This window comes from Lytechinus variegatus, chromosome 3 (assembly GCF_018143015.1).
Source record: "Lytechinus variegatus isolate NC3 chromosome 3, Lvar_3.0, whole genome shotgun sequence".
Taxonomy (NCBI): Eukaryota; Metazoa; Echinodermata; class Echinoidea; order Temnopleuroida; family Toxopneustidae; genus Lytechinus; species Lytechinus variegatus.
Window position 1 is genome coordinate 32,327,102 of NC_054742.1, and position 8,444 is coordinate 32,335,545.

An 8,444-nucleotide genomic window follows, 5' to 3' on the forward strand; every position below is an offset into this window, starting at 1 on the left:
GAATGTCTATGAGTGCAATGGACACAATACTTCATGAGGTGAAAGATGAAATGATCCATTCAACGAGGCGTAGCCTAGTTGAATGGATCATTATTTCATCTTTCACTGAACGAAGTATTCTGTCCATTGCACGAATGAAAAAAGAATTCATTATTTGGTATATATGACATCTAAAAATAGATTCTTTTTCATATGAAATTTAAATTTCGATGAAAAATATGCTCATGCAGTGCGAGCTTGGTCTGTTGATTATCGAGTACACACAACATGCATGCTGCAGTGCAAACACAAGTGGTTTTACTTACTTGTGATGCCTGCAGTCTCGCTTCACGTGTGCAATGGACAAAATTGTATGGATCTAAATTTGCACGATAAATGGATAAAAAAATTGCTTGGTTGATGATGTCATTGTAAAATAGGCTGAATGATTGATATCAAACAACCAATCAAATGACGATTACTTACCTAGGTGTCATATAATTTGTTTTATTGATCCAAAATGCTAAATGCACTCCACTGATGATTTCTATTCTAAGTTGCCATATATGGGTCCTTGGATGAATAATGCTTGCAGTGAACAAAACATGTGGGATTGTTTACTTGAATAGTTTATTCAGATTAGACTTCAGTGCCTTCAAACAAAATCATGATGCACTCAAAATGATCATGCTTGTGTACTTTTGAGTGAACATTAAGCCATATCTTCTCCTCACTTGAATCAGTTGTTTCAATTAAACCATGGTTTATTTAATACTACTTTTATAACAAAATTTGTTTATCCTTTTAATTTTTTTTTACAAATTTGTTGGTTTATAAGCTCCAAATGCAAAACTAATTTCAAAGGCAAATTTTGTTGAAATGTGGAATTATTTCATGGCTTGGAATTTATAAAAAGAACCATCAAGGAGGGTGAAAGGATATGAAACTTTATGTCAAAATTAATTTGATCTGATCAACCACATTTTACAAGAAAATATTTCCTTTAACACGGCTAGACCTCTGTATCTGAGAAGAAATCTAAATTAATATTTATTGCATACTTGAGGTAATTTTCTCAGTCACACTTCAGATTCGATGCAAATGTACTGCAATAGGTCATGCAGGGTCATCGGTTGTTCTTGAGGTAAATGAGTGACTAGCCTTTTCTTTCAACAATTATTATTATATTTCCTCTTTATCAACAATCTTGTTACCAGTAGAGCAAATACAAGTAGATTACCATAAGAATGATTTTATTAAGATCATGCGTTTATGTATGATCAAGTGAAATGTTGACATTTTGCTCAAGTAATCTTTCAATGCAAATTTTTTTTAGTGGCTGTACTTTAATAGGAAAGTTTGTAGAAATGAGGTAACATCAGAATGAAGCATTCCCCTTCAAAAGACTTTTGTTTAGATAGTATCTTGTACAATTTGTACTATTTTTGACATGAGAATGTATATGTGCAATATTTTATGCAGAAGGTATTTATGGTATATAATAGAAACGTACTAGACATTAGGGTACATGTAGGATATACATTCACTTTGATATATGATGCAAATTGTGGAATATGTTGAGAATGCATGAGATATGTAGAATTATGTAAAATGTAGCAGGATAAGGAAGATGTAGATAATGTAGAATTCTTGGGATGATACATGATATGAAATGTAGGATAAATCACCAAGAGTGATTATTAAAGAATGGAAAACTTGCCTTAATTTGTGAGTTTATGACATGATATGCAATACTACACATGTAACTCAGAAAAGTTGATATAATTGCTAATCCTGTGATATTGAATCTTCCTTGGCTGATTTTGCTTGTGTCAATTTTGTAAAGATGCAATTTGAGACATGAGCGTACCCTTCACACATCCACAGTCTTTGACTGCATGTAGTATGCTCCTTGAAAACATAACAATACTATCCTGATGGTGCAGTTGAGGGTAGTGGGTCCGTGTCATAGAATCGAAAAGATGCTAATTGGAAATAAAGGGAGTGAGAAAATTTGAGAGCAGTTGTGTAGAACAATTCTTGCCAAATGAACACATTGTAGAAGATGTATTGCATATATCAAACAACTGTTTGCATCAAAGAGATAGCTTGTGTAGAGAAATGTAAAGTTGTCAGTGGAATTGACAGAGGAAGCCATAATGTAATCAACTCACCTGTTCACATACTTCAAATTTTGTATTGCATATAAGCATTATATTGGACCAGCATTATTGGGATGGATACAGGCATAACCTTGTGCAGAGTATATTTCCTTTTGTAAGTAACTCCTAGTATTGCATTTACAGCTCGGAGAGAAAAAATGCAACTCATTATCATTATTAGAGTTACAAAAATATATGATCATGCTTTTTTTGATAGTCTATGCAAAAGTGACATTAATGTATTAATAATTTAAATGTAAATAGCTTTTATATTTATATTTAATACTTAAATACTTAAACATATCTACCCTTAACACATCACTGCCTAACTTGATTTATTTATATGTCAACAATATTTACTCTTGAGTTTTGGAAATAAGTTTATAAATTTTCTTAATTGGTATGGAACAAAAAAAGGTGTATTATAATTTGTTTTCTCTTGTATAAAATGTTGTTGATAACAGGCCAAAATTTTACACCTGTCAATTATGGGGCTTAGTCTGAATATTTCACCCATTTCATTATTTTCAAATCTTATTCCTGAAGTGGACATTGTTTTTGGCTTTGATTCTAGCCTTTTCTCATTGTTGAGATGTCTCTGCAACTTCTCCTCAAGGTTAGATTTGTTTGCATTGAATTGCTCGAAAATCAACGCTTCATTTTCTAAGATGTTAGTCTCCAACAAGGGCTTGATTAATGAAGACTTGTAACTCTAACATTGCCTAACTACCACAAAACCTTGTTTATATTCTCGGCATTGACCTCAGTCACAATTCTAACTAATTTAAACACATAAATGTACTTATAGCTTCTAATTTTTGTACATGAGTGTAGTAATTCTAAAGGGTGAATATTGAATGTTTGTGTATCAAGATATTGTGTAGCACAACTGTATGTACCGGTTTATAGTTTTGTTAATTTATACTGAATCATAATACTTATGACCTCTAATCAAATTTGTAACAAGAAATCTGTCAGCTGTATCCTTATTAGTTATTACATCCACAACTTTGCTCTGTAATACATAATGAAATGCAGACAGTGCAAAGATTGGGTCTGCATACAGAATGGATTTTTCTTCAAAGATTTAGTGATTCTATTTCAAAATCATAAGAAAAAACATCCACGACATATTTATTGACATTGTAGCCACTTACACTGCATTCCAGTATTGGTGAAACCAATTTTTTTATAATCTCTCCATGTATTGAATTAAGTGAGTACCAAATGTTATATTGACCAAAAATATAATGGTAATCATAAAGCATTCATTTCCACCGATGACATAGTAACATGTCCTTGATTTTTGTTTTCTTTATTATTATTATTACTGTATATGACATTCTCTTATTGATTTTTATGTAAATGGGAAGTCCATCGTAAACTCAGTTGAGGCAGAATTTAAAAACAGATTCATTGAAAGGGAGAATGCATAGAATTATTCTTTTATATCTTTGGAGTCAGAGTTCTTGAAATATCATCCGTCTCAGTATTGTCCTTATGCGATTGCCATTGCAATATTGTCAAAATTTAACAATGAAGTATAGCCTATCTTCAGAAAATACTAATGTTTGTACCAAATTTTGTGAGCCTTCTCCCAAACGGGAGGTAAAAAGATGCATGTTATGATAATTCTTCTTACGCTATTCAAATGTATCCGTTATGGCATTCGACATTTGTCCATGGGAAAAAAGTTGAAGATGCATGACTTCTTTCCATGTTGATGCATATAATTAGTTGAATTAAGAAATATTATTAAAGGACAAGTCCACCCCAACAAAAACTTGATTTGAATAAAAAGAGAAAAATTCAACAAGCATAACACTGAAAATTTCATCAAAATCGGATGTAAAATAAGAAAGTTATGGCATTTTAAAGTTTCGCTTATTTTCAACAAAATAGTTATATGAACCAGCCAGTTACATCCAAACGAGAGAATTGATGACATCACTCACTCACTATTTCTTTTGTATTTTATTATATGAAATATTTTGATTTTCTCGTCATTGTCATGTGAAATGAAATTTCATTCCTCCCTGAACACGTGGAATTCCATTATTTTAAAATTTTGTGCTTCAGGCAAGGAGGTCCTAATCGTCAAATTCGTAAAAATTGAAATATTGTATAATTCAAACAATAAAAAACAAAAGAAATAGTGAGTGACATCATCGACTCTCTCATTTGAATGTAACTGGCTCGTTCATATAACTATTTTGTGGAAAATGAGTGAAACTTTGAAATGTCATAACTTTCTTATTTTACATCCGATTTTGATGAAATTTTCAGCATTGTGCTTGTCTGATTTTTCTCTATTGATTCGAATCAACATTTTTCTGAGGTGGACTTGACCTTTAAGGATCCCTCTCCTACCCCACACTTCAAACCACTTCTCATTTCTACCCCCTCCCCCTCTCCCAAACTAATGTTCAGGGTGTGCTTCCTCTTGAAGCAGATTTTTTTTCTTTCAATTTCATTGGTTGTATTGGATTTGATGTCGATTTTGAGCCTCATTTCTGGTAACTTTGCCATTCAATGGTTACTGACATGGTATCCTTGATTTTGATTGGCTGTTGAGTATTGTTAGCATGGTAAATGGCAAGGGTACTAAAGTAGCTTTTATGCAACAGACCCAGGGTTGGTGTTGTGGTTGGAACTAATGCCTCACCATCAACACCAAGCCTTCAACACCAAACTTGTCATCGCCTACCGTATGTACGATACAAAATACTATCACTAACTCTGCTGCTGCATAGACAATGCTCTGTATATCTGCATCAAAGATGCAAGTTCTGTTGTTTATTACTAGATGGTGTACTGTATACAACTTAACAAACCACATTCTATCTCAAGTAAATGCATTCTACATCTCATATATGTCATCTATATTTAATAAACCTTTTGTCAATTACACTCCAATTATGTTTAATTTGATTTGTTCTTCAAGAGATGTATGAGGAAGTGAGAAACCCAGGTAACTGTCTTTTGAAGTCAAATCTCCTGGGACCACAGAACTCTTGCCAATTAAAATAAAGGTTTCCATCAATTCCATGGTAAAGAAATTTAACCATCATTTATTCACACTGCTGCACTCGACCCAGGTGAGGTAAATGGGTACTGGCAGGAAGAAATTTCTCAAAAAGCTGTGCGCGCCAGAATCGGTAGACTAGCTTAGCCGGGAAAATATAGGAGTGCCTTGAGCACCTAGCAAGGTGGATACGTGCACTATACAAATCCTATATTATTTTTTATTACACATAGCGAATAGGCATGAGTGCGATGGTGCGAGATTTCGCATGAGGTGAAAGAAAGTTGCTCTATTCAACGAGGCGTTAGCCGAGTTGAATAGAGCGTTTCTTTCTTTCACCGAATGCAAAATCTCGCACCATTGCACGAATAAGAATATTCGCTATTTGTGTTGTACAACGCCCCGGTAATTTCTAGCGAAAATATGAAAAACAAGAGTTTTTCCCTGCAGTAATCTATGAAAAGGGAGCAAAAATATCGAAAGCGAAAAGCAAAATCCCACAAGCCGGGCCCACAAGCGCGCATGATCTTGGACAGCATTGCGCATTTAGCCAGCGGGCTGTACGCGCATTGTCACCTTATTCAATGAAATCGCATTGTGACGTCACCTCCTAAAGCCGTGCAATGGTACATTTTGGACGGTACATTTAGGATGGTACGTCTTGTGTGCAACGGTACGAATGTGTGACATTCAGCCTCCCATTTGATCGCGTACAACAAGCTAAGTAGGCGTTGTACAATATTTTTTATTACATTATTATTATTTACGAAAAGAGAACCTGGGTGGTGTTTCACAAAGATATTAGTATGACTTAAGAGTTGCTTTTAAATGCCTAGTTGTGAGAGTTATAAAAGGCATGACCACATCGGTCCAGGACGCCAACTACTGTGTAATAATAAGATTGCACATTGCAGATCATAGGCATTTAAGTGCAACTCTTAAGTCTTACGTTTTATAAGAGGTTCCATTCCATTTGAAAAATACAAGTTTTACAGAATTAAAACGGACAACAATCTTCAATGAACTAGTTGATGATAAAAGTTGTATTTCAACATAAAATACATGCAATGTAAGCATCATACAATCATAAAACATCCTTGATTCACAGGTAATATATAATACTTGTAGCACTATGTACCCAATGCTACCATTTTAATACAGGTTGTCAGTAGCTGTATATTATGTAATGTATCAAACCTTTGATACACATCATAAGATGCCAAATAAAAAAAAAATCTTGAGTAAAGCTGAACAAGCTCTCAGAATTTAGAATCTAACCTCAGCTCATAAATGAACAAAAGAAATAATGCTACCCTTATTCAAGGATTTCCTTTGTCAGTGGGCAAAATAAATAGAGCAATCTGATTTACTGGGTCTCCTGAAAGGAACAGAAACACTAACTTCAAAATAGTGTTTTGTTTTTAACTACTTATCAAATAAAAATATTGGAGCTAAAAATATCAACACAACAGTTAAAATTAATAAAAGGCAACAACACTAGTCATAAGAACTTGGGGCTGGACAAATAAATATGAACCATAAAAGAAAATGAAAGCTGATGATTTCAAAACGAAGAATATATTTTCTTTCCTTTGTTAAATGTATGGAGATGATATTTGATATATATTCTTCCCAAATCACTTCTGGGGCCCGTTGCAGAAAGAGTTGCAATCAATCGTAACTCTAAAAATCATGCGCAACTTGATTTTCAACCAATCAACAGCGCGCATTTGGGAATTGCGATTGATTTTTTGACTTGCGTTTAAACGCAACTCTTTCTGCAACGGGCCCCTGAACATACTTTGACCCTATCTAGGCCGGGGGGGCCTCGGAGGCCCCCCCCTCAACGAATCGCGCGATATTTTCGCCGTGCGAAATTTTTTGACCGCGCAGCTCGCTGAGTTTTTACTTTCAAGTCTTGCGCAACTTTTGAGACCAATTTTGCATCACCCGGGTATGTGGTTCTGAAATTACGCAACATTATGTAAGTGCATGTCAGACCGAAAATTGCTCAAATAAGTGATTTCGTGTACAAAGTCAATGCAAATTGTGTTTTCAACCAAATTTCATAAATGTATGATTATTTTTAGTTTTGCTAGTCTAAATGTATTCATTTTATGCTTTTTATGATCACAGAAGAGTTCCCAACAAATTTCATTGAAAAAACAATGAAAAACAAAAGGTAAAAAAAGAAATACTGAAGAAATTGCAAAAAACAATATAATAAATAAGTAAATGATTTGATATCACAATTTTTTTCATGTACTCTTGCTTAGGACACCACAAATAGTTTCTATACCAAAAATTAGTACATTTGGAGCTTTATTAACCCTATCTAGGCTGGGGTATTTTGGGAGTTCCTATGGCCGGGGGGGGGCCTCCCAGGCCCCCCCTAAGATCTCGGCCGTCGAGCGCGCGATCGCGCCGAAAATTGGCACGCGGGTTGTTTGGGGCATAATCTATAAGATTGTATAGAAATTTATTTCATGCAAATCGCTATTAAGTGATTATGCTAATTTATGCGTAATTAGTATGCAAAATCATACTTTTTCCTCTAACTCCCTAAATAAAGCTCCAAATGTACTAATTTTTGGTATAGAAACTTTATGTGGTGTCCTCAGCAAGTTTACATGAAAAAAATTGTGATATCAAATCATTTTCTTATGTATTATATTGTTTTTTGCAATTTCTTATGTATTTCTTTGTTTTTTGGACCTTTTGTTTTTCATTGCTTTTTCAATAAAATTTGTTGGGGACTCTTCTGTGATCATAAAAAGCATAAAATTAATACATATAGACTAGCAAAACTAGAAATAATCATACATTTATGAATTTTGGTTGGAAACACAATTTGCATTGACTTTGTACACGAAATCACGTTTTTGAGCAATTTTCGGTCTGACATGCACTTACATAATGTTGCGTAATTTCGGAACCACGTACCCAGGTGACGGAAAATTGGTCTCAAAAGTTGCGCAAGACTTGAAAGTAAAAAGTCAGCGAGCGGCGCGGTCAAAAAATTTCGCACGGCGAAAATATCGCGCGATTCGTTGAGGGGGGGGCCTCCGAGGCCCCCCCCCGGCCTAGATAGGGTTAAGGGAGTTCGAGGAAAAAGTATGATTTCGCATACTAATTACGCATAAATTAGCATAATCACTTAATAGCAATTCGCATGAAATAAATTACTATACAATCTTGTAGATTATGTCCCAGGCAACCCGTGTGCCAATTTTCGGCGCGATCGCGCGGTCGACGGCCGGGATCTTAGGGGGGGGCCT